Below are 13,563 nucleotides of genomic sequence, written 5' to 3' on the forward strand. Positions count from 1 at the left end.
AGTACTTCTCTGTGCTGTGGCTCTCCTTTGAGGCAGGGTAGTTTCCTGACCTTGGACTTTCTGATCCCATCATGTGAGTGTTCTCCTTCCTGGAGAGGAAGCTCTGTGGGCTCAAGAGGAAGCTTAGTTTAGCAAGGGTTTCCTTTGGGCACCACCTTGATCTCTAGCTGGTGACTCCTGCCTACATAGAGGGGAGGCTGGGTTCTGTGCAGAGCAGACTGGCAGCAACAGTGGAAGAGCCAGACTGTATACACAAAGCCCAGCACACTGATGACAGTTCCACATCTCCCACACAACCCAGGAGCCCCATAAGTGCAGTAAACCACCAGGTTCAGTGGATGTTTGAAAGACTACTGAGTAGTAATATCAATGAAGACAGCTGCCGTTGCTAAAGAGGGCACACTTGGAGGAGTCCTTGACTACACAGTGTCTTGGGCAAACACCTTCTGCCTGCCATATGATGCTGTAACAGTTCACTTCTGTGAGGCTGTTCTTTAAAATACCGAGTGGATGAGATCACAGTAGCAGCATCGTTCCCCCCCCCCCCGAGGGGAAAGGAATTGGGGCAAACAGGGATCGAGGAAGACGGTCACTTAATCACTGAACCACATGCCCCCCCCTTTAGATATTTTATTTAGAGACAGAGTTTATGTTGATTTAAACTCTGTCTTAAGACCTTGCTAAGTTGCTGAGGCTAGCTTTGAACTTGAAATCCTCCTGCTTCAGCCTCCCTCACTGCTGGAATTGCAGGTGTGCACCACCATGCCCAGAACAGCATAGATTTTTAATCTCCTGGAAAATTCAATTATAAACAAGAAATACCAAAGCCACAAAAGAAAACACATGGCATCTCTAAAATAAAAGACTAGTGTTGGGTCACAAGATATGGCAGATGTGACCCACCTGCCGGAGTGTCAACTTGCCCAGGCAGGACGTCCCAAGGTACAAACCCTTAACTAACAGCCAAAGCTCTCCTCTGGAATCTGAGTGAGCACCTCTTGCAAACACAAGGAAAAATTCTAGGTCTCAGAAATGCAGTGACAAAAATATTCCTAAAAGTCAATAAGTGTCTTAACAGTGATCTGCCCATCTGAGATCATGGGAATGAACTAAAAAATTCATGTACAGAGCACAGATCCTCATTTCAGGGGAAAATCACTACAAAGAGCCCAACATGATCATCCCAAGAGAGAGAAATGACTCTGGGGAGAGCAAAGAGAGGAGGATTTTAGAGTAGGGTAGAGGAGAGAGAAGTGTCAGCTGAAGAGAAAGGAGACAGGGATTTATATGGAAAGAGGGAGGAAACAATAGAGGCTTACTCCAGAACACAAGAGATTGAGAAAAAGCAGGGTCAAGGACAACAGTCTTTTGTCTTCAGCTCTTGGTTTTCAGTTGACATTGAGGTTGTCTTGGAAAACGCCCTGGTGTAGAAGTGCATATCATGTGCAGAGAGCATGGGATTATGCATCAGATGGCTACTACTTCTGCAAGACAACTGCACTTGACAGTTTGAATTTCATGCCATTAAATCCTGGTGAGCATTTTCTTCTTCAAGAACTTGCTGGTTATATACCCACATGAGCATATTCATGAGAATGCTATAGTCCATCAGTTCCTGAGTGTTGTCTCCTCTCCAGGAATACCTGCACTTCAGAAAGCAGTGCTGATTGCCACTGAAGCCTCATGCTGACAACTCTCATTGGAATGAGCTTCCACTTAAAATTGGTGCTTTTCCAAGCATGTTGTATTCCTGGAAGTTAGCAGAGGACAAAATTTTGAGACATTGGAGGGTTGGTGTTATCTGAAGAGGTTCTTTAAGGTAGGTGAATGAATCCATTTCCATTCCCATTCTGGAAAAGGCTTTGCAGAAAAAAACACCCAAAGTCTAAGCCAAAGAATTTCTAATGAATTTTTAATTTGTCTTTTGCAAACAATCCTGCAAGTAACCTTTGTGGCATGTCAAGACACACAGACTGGGGAGAGGTCAGAAGAGAAAGATTTGTCTGTTTCTTTTTTTGTTTGTTTGCTTGCTGGAGATCGAACCCAGGGCTTGTGCTTGCAAGGCAAGCACTCTATCAACTGAGCTATAACCCCAGGCCTGTCCCTGTTTCTTTACCAAGGAAAAGGGTTCTAGCTGAACACTGTGAAGAAATGATTGCAGTGATCCATGGTAGCCTGAGGTAGGAGGAGAGTGAGGCATATGTGGGGAGCATTGTATGCTCAGATTACTAGTATAAAGGAGATTTTTGAGATCATTCACACCTGAACCACAAACCATTACAATCACAATCTACTCATTCCTTTCTAACTCTTTTTATTCCTCCTGGACATTTCTTTTGAAACATTCTTACCAGCAGATATCTGGGCAATATGCACAGCCCCTTGGAGGAGCTGGGTCTTGTCTTTCAACTCAAGTATGGAAGAAATGAGGAAGGTGTTTCTCCAGGGAAAAGCAAGGTTCCCTAAAATACAGAATTCTTAAGCCACTTAGGAAAACCCTGCCGACAAATATAAAAAGACAAAGGAAAGAGGCGATGGCTCATGAGGTCTATGATCCCACGAACAATATTTGCTGGCAGAAAAAATCCTCATGCAATTTTCAAACTTCCACTAGATATATTTGCTGCAATTCCTCTCAAGATTCATTACAGTGAGATTAGTTACAGAAAGTCATATCCATTGAACCCTTCATCATTCACTCTCATTCAAAACCCTTCTACCTTGTTTTGATCCTTCTCAAAAAATGCCTAGCTTGGTTACCAGTGCTCCTGTGATATGAGAGCCAAAGATGCAGTGCTCCAATTTTCAAAGAGGAAGGGGCTGGCATTAGGCATGTTGGGTTGGAGGGTGGGAGGGTTCCAGGCTCCAGTTGGAGAATGCACTTTGTTTTGCTCCCTAGTGGGTGTTTCTGGGCCTTGGGCAACATGGCTTTTGGTAAGTGGCTTCCCTGAGCTCCTGGCTGCACTGCCCATACCACTTGATGTCACAGAAAGGCAGCATCACAGCAGGAAGCATCACAGTTCCCATGGCAACCAGAGAGCCTTCAGGTCCTGGCCACTTCAGACCAAGATTGAAGACAAGCATCACTCAGTTGTGATGGTGTGAGAGAAGGGGAAGGGAGCGAGTCCAGGCACCTGCTGTATTGAAGAAGTGCGATCCCAACATTTTTGACCAGAAGAAGAGGGGTCAGGTTGTGTTGGAGCCGTGCCCCTTGGGTCTTCCATTGATCCAACTCCTTGGAGGATCATGGGTCCCGCTGAAATTTGACAGCCCGCACTACCCTGCAGACTAGGTAGGTGGCGCTGTTTTCATTTGGCCTCACCAGGCATCGTGGCAGCCAGGCCACCACGATCCTGCTGCAGGCAATTAGCCCCCACCAGGTCTAGTGGACCTGGGAGGGAAGGAAGGGTGAAGGAGGGCACATGAGTCTTCCAGCCTACCACCTGTCAAACAGCATTGCCCTCTGAACATACACCTCCAGGTCTGGGCTCGCCCGAATTTTGCCAAGTGAGGAAGCTCGTCTAGGGCCCTACCAGCCTCATGGAATGATGACTGTGGACAGCTCAGGGCAGGGGAGCTGCAGTGCAGCTCGGTGTGTTTGATGATGATTGAAATCGGAAACATCACACCAACTGCCCCTACTTTGCTACAATGCCCAAACAGGAGACAGGTAGAACTGGGAAAGTATGACTTCTAAGTGGAGGTGGGTGGCTGCCATGATCCCTCATGAGCAGAGGACGGGTCAATCACTCAGCATGTGTGATGGAGGCCTGGAAGGAGCTGCAAGCTAAGAGAGATGTGCTCACTCTGCATGCCAGGCCCCACCTACTTTGCTGCTGCTTACTACTAGGCTATTCTCAGAAATTCTCTAGGTTTGAGTTTCCAAGGGGCCCTTGAACTGACCTGGAGATGCAGAGGTATCCTGCCAATCTGTTTCACATAAGGGTTCATTCACTTGACCTGACTACTGCCTGTGTGGTAAAAGGCCCTGTGTGAGAAGGCCAAGGGTGCTTTTATCAGCCCCTGGAGGATGCAGTTTGCAGGCCAGTGTCACAGATACTACCACAGCGATGCTCCAAATAAGTGAAATTGATGGATGAAACAAGTGCAGAAGATGGCATGATGAGCACAGATTAGCAGGGCATAATACCACAGTTGAACATGAACCAAACAGAAAGAGGAATGGTACAAAAGGTACAAAGTTTCAAAGCTGAGTGTTCAAAAGGGGAAGAGGAAAGAACATGTTGGGGACAGTAAAAGCAGAAGGGTGTTGAGATATAAAAAAACATAAGGAAAGAGACACTAAAAAAAGTCATGGCTAATGGTCTCCCCAAAAATTCCAGGACATTTCTTCGCTTCAAAATGGCTACTCTCAGAAAACTCTCTTCTGTTAATAACAGCTAAATTTATATAAACAAAAAAGTTCTTAAGACCATGCAAATTCATTTGAATTCCATACATTTATTATATTCATCAAAACCTGCAGTTATGTTCATGCCAAGTGTTCCTTTAAGAAAAAATTTAAAAATACCAAACCATGACCAAGATGAAACCAAATAATAAAGCATAATTTATACTTTATTTTTTAAATTTTGGCATCACTCCTATTCCAGTGTATTGCATCATGTTCATTCCTCAAAAGTGGCATCTTAAAGTGTTAAGCATTGTTAAATATCAAAAAATACAACTGTTTTACAATGTAGTACTGGCATAATTCAAAGTACTGTGCCATATATAAGTAGTATAATCAAGTTTCAAATATCTTTTCAAACATTTAAAGGAAGCATACCAACACACATTTATATGTACAAAATTTACTATTTCATGAAATAAAAATTTTATTTATTTATGTGTTTATTTATTGGTACTGTGGATTGAACTCAGGGCACTCAATCACTGAGCCACACCCCCAGCCCTTTATTTATTATTTATTTATTATTTATTTATTTATTTATTTATATAGTGTCTCATCCTTGCTGAGTGTGGCTTTGAAATTGTGATCCTCCTGCCTCAGCCTCCCAAGCCACTGGGATTACAGGCATGTGCCTGGCCAATCAAAGATATTTATAAAAACAAATAGTTTTATTCCTCAATCATTTTGTATAGTTGTGCAGATTTTAATACCTGTTCAGAGAGTTTTAGTTCCTTAGTATACTGATTTTCAGGAGAAGGAATAATGATAAAACTTAATTTTACAAGAATACACATTAATCCTCCTTCACAAAATGACCCATAGTCATTCCAGGCTGATGAGAACTAGTCTTTATGAAAGCAACTGTTAGCTAAAGATTACAGAATAAGTACTGCAGTCTATTTTTCTTACTAAAGTTTACTCAGCTGCTGCTGATTGCAAAAATAGCCTACACGGTGCTTCTACCAAAAATAATCTTCAACATCCGAAGCCTGTAATGGCAGCCTATTTTATCTTCTGCTGAGAAAGTGCAACTACAAGTGGAGAAGTGCTAGGTTCTCATCACTTCAGAAATACTTGTTGAAGCTTGTTTCTTATGTGTAAATATGCTGAAAATGTGCTTCAGGCTCTAATGGTTTATCCAGTAATTTTCACCCCTGAATAACTTCTCTCTGTGCCCATACAAGATTACACCACTGTCCGTTTTCTGTTGTTGGGTTATAATAGTCTACCAATGCCAAGTTACAGGAACCATCATTCCCTCCAACAACAATAACGTACATTAACTGCAGGAACTCCTGAATTTCTTCTGCATATGTTCGTATCTGCAACCAGTCTCCAGGCATTTGTGGTGGGATCACATACTTCAACGCTTTTCATACTAAAGGGCCATCATGACCTCCTACAGCATAAATTAAGTTGTTTAATCACCAACACCTGTTCCACTCCCTCTAGTGCTCATTTCTGCTATTCAGGTCCATTCATTTCTTGTAGCATTATAGCATTTTACTGTGCTAAGACACTAACATGAAGCTCCATCCTAACTCCATAGAGCTAACCTCCAACAGCACCCACACCAATGCTCCTCCTCATGTTCACTGGTACTACATGAAACCATTCATTAGACTTTATGTTATATGCTTCCACAGATGATAAACCTTAACTCCCTTCAAAGCCTCCCAGTGCATATAACAATCCATTTAACACAGCTGTTCCCAAAGTGATTCTCTGGGCTCACATGTTAGTAACACTGGTCCACTGGTCCTTCATCAGGTCATAGGAATTCACTGTGTGAACTCCTAGTGAGCCATTAAAGCCACCACCAACAAAAACAAGCCCAATCATGTAGACCATGCCTGCCCATCATCTTCCGGAAGGCAATTCTGCCACTTGGTGCCATCCTTCTTCCTAAAAGTCATAACATTCCACACCTTGAATAGCCCTTGGTGCTTGGCCCCGAACCATCACCATCAATTTGGGAAGTTTCATGGTGTCCTCAGCCAAGTCTGGATGCTCTTCATTAATATCCACTGCTCTGTTTGGCAGCAAATGATACTTTGTAGTTTCAATGAGGTGATCTCTTCAAGTACTGCTGTTCTTGACCAATGCCTCCTCTTCAAACCTCTGAACCAAATACTTCTGAGAAAGCAAAGGTAACCAATTCTACCATGTTTGATCAGTGGAGACATAAACTGCTGCCTCACATCCTTGTGGTTCATGCATGCTACTGCTGCTTCAAATACCTTCTCTTCTGAGGAAATGGTAAATTTGTCACTTGAGATTAAGCTTCACACTTGTTCAATGCCCAATTTGAGAAATTCTTCACTAAATATGACATCTGCAAAATGTTGTCCTGTATAGGTGTTGGCCTTGTTAAGGTGATCTGGGCATGCGAGCATCTCAGCTAAAGCAGTTTACAGGGTGAAGCTGGGATTCCAAGAATTCACAGCAAGTCTTCTTCATATCCTGTAACTGTAACAGACCAGCTGCTGGGAGAAGTACCTGTTCATTTTCTTCCGTAACCTGAATTTCTGCAGTGAAAACAATCAATTAGAATTCTCAGGGTTGAGCTGTCCACCTCTTTTGTCTGAACTCTCTTGACTCTGCTCTCACTCTTCTCACCTGTAAACACGGCATGAAAATAGGGACTGCAGGTGACTAGTACCACTCTGTGAGTAGAGATTTCCATGTCTTCTGCCACAATGGTGAATCACACAGCAAATTTTGACTTCTTATTCGTTCATGACTTTAAAAGCTTTCTTCATGTGCTGAGGATTCACTGTCACAGGGCAGTGTTTTCAGTATTATAATCCTTTGAATCAAGGGGCTTCTGATGACTTTGCTTTGTGCATGTGGAAGTCAGTGGGGCGACTGCATTGTGGCTCTCTCCTGCTTCAGAACTCTGGCACTGACCGCATCCTTCAGCACATTCCAGCTAAAAAGACACCTGCACCACCTTCCTGCTGAGCCTCTTTCCATCCAACATGCAGCCTTGGCGGCCCGCTACTCAGGGTGCGCTCCCTGGACCTACGGGGCTTCTGTGCCTTCTCTCCTAAGGATGGGCTGCGGCCAAGGCTGCAGAAGGTTGGCCCGTGAAGGCTTGGCCACTTCTGTGTTCCTCCTAACCCTCTTTTTATCATTTTATTATTGCTTTCAACTTTATTTATTTATCATTAATTTATTCTGCATTAATTTTGCTCCTTTTTTCTATCATCATTGGTGATATAGTTGTTGGTTTTGACTTTTACTCTATTTCTATGTCAGGTTGTCTTTGTGTTACTGTGACCTTGAGTTGTTTCTGTAAGCAGTGCTGGAAATTGAGCGCTTGAAGATAGGCTGCTAAGAAGTCCCTTGTACAAAAGTGAAAGAGATACACATCCCAACAGGCACAAATCTCAACATAGAAAATCAAAAAACGATTAAAAAGAACAAAGAAATATGTATCTTCCAGTGGTTCATGACTCTTTAGTATCTGAATACAAGATAATGAAGTGGATAAATGCAGAAAAATAATTCATTGTTTTTAAAATGATCAATAAATTTAAACTGGACCCAAATACATAGTCAACTTAAGGAATTTCATACAAGATATGAAACAGGTATGCAGAAAAGGAAATTCTGAAAAAGAACCAAGAAGAAATGTGAGAAATGACAAGTTAAAACGATAAATTAAAAATCAGCTGAAAGCTTCCCCAATAGACTGGATCAAGTGGAAGAAAATATCAGAACTTGAACACAAGTTTGATGATTTATCATAACCATTAAATTAAAAAAAACATGTCTACATCATACAAGACTAATGGGATCCAATTATAGAACAAACGTACAATTACTCAGTTAAACATAGGAACTGAGGTACAGGCAAAAGACATAAAAACATATTCAGTGAAAAAAACAGCAAACAAAACAAAAAAATCTGAATTCTACTAAAAATCAGTAGCAAGAATCTTGAGGACATCTCAGATGACAGCTCAGAGAAATTCACAGTACTGAATCAGTTATCCAAGTGTGAATTAAATCAGCATTTCTGCAGAGGCAAACTGAGGTACAGAAAATCTAGAAGGCAACTCAGAGCTAGTATCCAGGGGAAAAATGGTTCTTAGAATAGAAAGGCAACCAATGGCAGCAGTACCTGACATTCTATAGCCCAGTGCAGGACGGGAAACTCTCTTCATCAAGAGGAAAGGCGCTTTCCTAAGGAGTTATATCAACATGGCTCCTGTGGAGAATTGGCATATGGTGGATGGGTCATCAGTGAACTCTACAAGAACTTAGTTCCAATCTCCAAGATAGTGCTACTTGGGAGGTGGCAGGACAAGTGGGTTGGACATATCTCACTATTCTGAGAGTGAACATGGACCAGGCTCTGCCAGACACCACCCAACTCCACACTCTCCAAGAGAAGCAGGAAACTTTGGAGTGATATGTATACAACTTAGAGACTAAGGTATTTCAGCCAGGCTGGTCCATGGCCTCCAAGACTGAGATAATGGAATCTGAAGAGGAGCCTGAAGAGAAAGCCCCACTGCAAGATCTTCCAATGCTGCAAGAAAATGTAAAACATGAGAAGACATGAGCTTCTGATGGGCAGGCAGTGGGCATCTAATTGTCACATAGTGTACTACATACCTGCAACACACCCAGGCAGAATTAATGGACTTGGGCAAAGAATCTGTGAGTTGGCTCTTGTCCTACCATTCAACCAGATATCAATAGAACAGGTATGATTGTTATTCATTGTTATTTTTAAAAATTTATTTAGACAGGGCTTTGCTAAGTTGATGAGTCTAGGTTTTGCTAAGTTCCAGAGGCTTCCTTTGAACTTGTGCTCTGTCCCCTGCCTCAGCCTCCTGAATCACTGCTGTGTGCCCAGTTGATCTGATGTGTGTGGTTATTTTTTTTTTTTTGGTTTGTTAAGTAATCATTGTATGTGATTTTAAATATAAGCTATAAATTTTGGAACTGTCCCCCCACCCACATGATCATCACATATATTTTGTTTGGAGGAAGTACTGGAGCTTGAACCCAGGGAATCTGAGCCACATCCTCAGTCCTCCTTTTTTTTTAATAAAAATAAAATTTCTACTGGGCATGGTGGCTCAGGCCTGTCTCAAAATAAAAATGGCTAGGGATATGACTCAGTGGTTAACCACCTCTGGTTTTGATATCTGCTACCAAAGTACTGATAATGATAATAAAGGTAATACTAATACTAATAATTCTCAAAATAAAAGTTAAATTTTGCAATCCTTCTAGCTCAGCCTCCAAGTCACTGAGATGACAGACATGCAGCATCATGACCAGGCATGATCACCACCTTATTCCAGGATGCTTCTTTTGCCTTTAAAAGAGACACCCTGCCCCATATCCACTGGCAACCACTGATGGACTTCAGTCTTCAGGATCTACTGAATCTGGGTAGGCATAGATATTGGATTGTCCTACCTTCTGGGTCCCTTGACAGCTGGCTTCCTTCACTTGGAGGAATGTTTCCCAGGGTCATTGCTTTCTGTGGGTGAGACCTACAGAAAGTAGATTAATGCTCCGTGGGGACTGTTAGGCAGGGGCAGATGAGGAAAGGTTGGTATTCAGGTTTCTACAAGGTGGAAAAGTGTTCTGGAGATAGATGGAGGCACAGAACACCATGAATAGACTGTAGGAGGCTGAGTCTCAGATGCCTTAGAAGTGATGAAGTTGGGACACACGTTTCAGACTTGATGGGGGACTTGCTTTAGTTGATGGCTCCCTGGTGCCCTCCTGTCCTAGGACCATCTGTGCTTTCTTTGCGTACTGAAAGTCATTGAGAGCTGACTCCTACTTCTTCCCAATCAGTGATTATTGTTAATCTGACTGGTAGGTTGTGGACATCCCACTTGTGATCTCATTTTGCCACCAGATCAGAAACACATAGATGTGCACATAGCTGTATGCCCCAAAGGGGTCTCACTCTGTGGAAACTGAGATTTCATAGTGATTTGGAAAGTGTATCCTTGGGGAGTTGGTCAACTCTCAGGTATGAACTACATGAGGGAGGGTTGGGGTATGGACTAAATGATAGCGAGACATCTACTGCCTGGTACCCAGACTCCCACCATAAAAGGGGAGGAGGATAACCTGATTGGACCATAGAGTGGGTGGTGAAGAGCTCTGGATACTGTATGGCCTTACCCAGGTTTGGGTAGAGGGTTAATTTCTTCACCCTGTAGTTACATACAAATCCCCAATCAGTCAGTCCATCACTGTTACTCTCTGGGATCCCTGTGTTGGGACCCTTCCCCCTTTGGGAGCACTGCTTACTTTTTATTACATTAATAATCCTGTTACTTTGCTCTCCACCCTGTGCCTATGGATTTCATTCATCAAACTCATGAGACAAAATCCCAATCCTATGCTCTGTGCTACAATATTGAATTCTTAGTAATGTACGTATCAAGTGCCCTCCAAAGGCCAGGACTTTGGTTGATAATTTTGCCTTTGACCTTAAATTTTTGGTTTCTACTTAGACTGTGACTGACTGCAATGTCTGTGTGTAAAAATGGGAGGTAAAAATGGAATCACATACTCAAAAAGAAGATTTTATTCAGATATTTCAAAGACAACCCACTCTAGGTTTAGAACAGGAAATCTTTGGATTTCCCTCTGAGGTAAACATCTGTTCCTGATGCACAAAGGCAAGTAAAAGATGATAAAATGTTAAGAAATGGAATCAGAAACTTGTACAATGACTAAGAAAATATATATTTTTTTTATCATTAAGTATTTTGGAGGAGAGAGATAAATTTTTAACACTTTGAATAAATTTAAAGTTTATAAAACAAAAACAAAATATGATAAAATGGGAGCTGGAAAGTCGAGCTTAGTGGGAGAGGATTTTTCCTGGCCTTCACAGGTCTGAGGCCCTCCCTGGGTTTCCTCCCTGGGGGAGAGAAAAGAGAAAATAAAGGAGAAGGGCTAACAGTATGGTCCAGTGAACTAGATCATTTGCAGAGTGTGCACAAGGCACTGAGTTTCTTCCCCAGCATAACATCGCAAAAGAAAACAAAATAATAAAAGAAAATAATAAAAGTCAAGCAAAAAATAAAAATAACATATAAAAACATATAATAAGCAATATACTCTCATGGATAGGTGACTATTCTGGCAACTCAAGGAAACTGTCTTTGTCTTGAAAATCAAGTGATTACAAAGACAAAAATACAGTTCTGGAAGTTGTTTAAAGTTTACCTACTTATCTTGGAGGCCTATGGGAACTGCCAAAAACAAACAAACAAACAACAACAAAAAACAAACAAATCAGGACACTAAAAAGGACCCTCACTGAAAAAAAAAAAAGAAAGAAAGAAAAAGAAATCAAGATAGGAATTACCTTACCGTAGGCATTCAGTAGATGAATATGTCTCCCCAAACTCATTTGCAAGTTTGTTGTCAGTTTTCCTGCAGGGATTGAATACAGGGGCTCTGTACCACTAATCCACATACATCCTCAGTCGTTTTATTTTTAATTGTAAGATGGGTCTCTGTAATTTGCTGAGGCTGGCCTTGAACTTGTGGTCCTTTGTCTCAACCTGCTAATTCAGTGGGATGATAGGCCTGTGCCACCATGCTGGGCTCTCCAAATTCATTTCTGATAAAAAATGTGTGGTGTTTATTTCTTGTGTTTCCTTTTGACTTCTGCTGCTGGGGATTGGAACCCAGGGCTTCACACAGGCTCAGCCTGGGCTCTTCCACTGACTGCACTCTGCTCCTGCTCCAAGCCCTCTTCAATCTCTCTGAGATGAAAGTTTATTCCTCTCTTGTTCTTAATTTTTTAAATTATTTTTATTGTAAACAAATGGGATATATCTTGTTTCTCTGTTTGTACATAAAGACATACCTTTTGTGTGATCATTTACGTAGGGTAATAGTTTTTGACTCATTCTGTTATTTTTCCCTTCCCCCACCCCTCCTTACCCCTCTTTTCCCTCTATACAGACCCTCCTTCCTCCATTCTTCCCCCCTGCCACCCCCCATTATGTGTCATCATTTGCTTATCAGCGAGATCATTCGTCCTTTGGTTTTTTGAGATTGGCTTTTCTCATTTAGTATGATATTCTCCATTTACTTTTCTCACTTAGCATGATATTCATACCATTTGCCTGCAAATGCCATCATTTTATTATTATTTATGGCAGAGTAATATACCACAGTTTCTTTATCCATTCATCAATTGAAGGGCATCTCGGTTGGTTCCACAATCTGGCTATTGTGAATTGATGTGACTGTACTCTGTAGTATGCTGATTTTAAGTCCTTTGAGTATAGGCCAAGGAGTGGGATAGCTGGGTCAAATGGTGGTTCCATTCCAAGGTTTCTATGGAATCTCCATACTGCTTTCCAGCGTGGCTGCAGTAATTTGCAACCCCACCAGCAATGTATGAGTGTACCTTTTTCCCACATCCTCGCCAACACCTGTTGTTGCTTGTCTTCTTGATAATCGCCATTCTATTTGAGGTGAGGTGGAATCTTAGGGTAGTTTTGATTTACATTTCTCTTATTACTAGAGATGTTGAACATTTTTTCATATATATGTTGCTTGCTTGTAGATCTTCTTTGAAGTGTCTGTTCATTTCCTTAGCCTATTTGTTGATTGGGTTATTCGTATTCTTGGTGTAGAGTTTTTTGAGTTCTTTATATATTCTGGAAATCAGTGCTGTATCTGAAGTATGAGTGGCAAAGATTTTATCCCACTCTGTAGGCTCTCTCTTTGCATTGCTGATAGTTTCCTTTGCTGAGAGAAAGCTATTTAGTTTGAATCTATCCCAGTGTTGATTCTTGCTTTTTTTTCTTGTGCTGTGGTGGTCCTGTTAAGGAAGTCTGATCCTAAGCCAACAAGTTGAAGATTTGGACCTACTTTTTCTTCTGTAAGATGCACGGTCTTTGGTCTGATTCTGAGGTACTTGATCCATTTTCAGTTGAGTTTTGTGCAGGATGAGAGATAGGGGTTTATTTCATTCTGTTGCATATGGTATCCAGTTTTCCCAGCACCATTTGTTGAAGAAGCTATCTTTCTCCATTATTACATGTTTTTGGCAACTTTGTCTAGTATGAGAAAATTGTATTTATTTGGGTTTGTGTCTGTGGACTACCAATTGCAAGTAACATTAGGGATGGTTA

At 41.6% G+C, this 13,563-nt stretch overlaps 1 pseudogene across 1 annotated transcript; it reads right to left on the bottom strand.

Moving 5' to 3' along the window:
- Window positions 1-5,562: 5,562 nt before the first annotated feature.
- On the bottom strand, window positions 5,563-7,191 carry LOC306647157 (kelch-like protein 2; annotated as a pseudogene). The gene has a single exon. The product of its transcript is annotated as a kelch-like protein 2 (transcript).
- Window positions 7,192-13,563: the final 6,372 nt, after the last annotated feature.

This window comes from Sciurus vulgaris, assembly GCF_902686455.1.
Source record: "Sciurus vulgaris genome assembly, chromosome: 16".
NCBI classification, from domain to species: domain Eukaryota; kingdom Metazoa; phylum Chordata; class Mammalia; order Rodentia; family Sciuridae; genus Sciurus; species Sciurus vulgaris.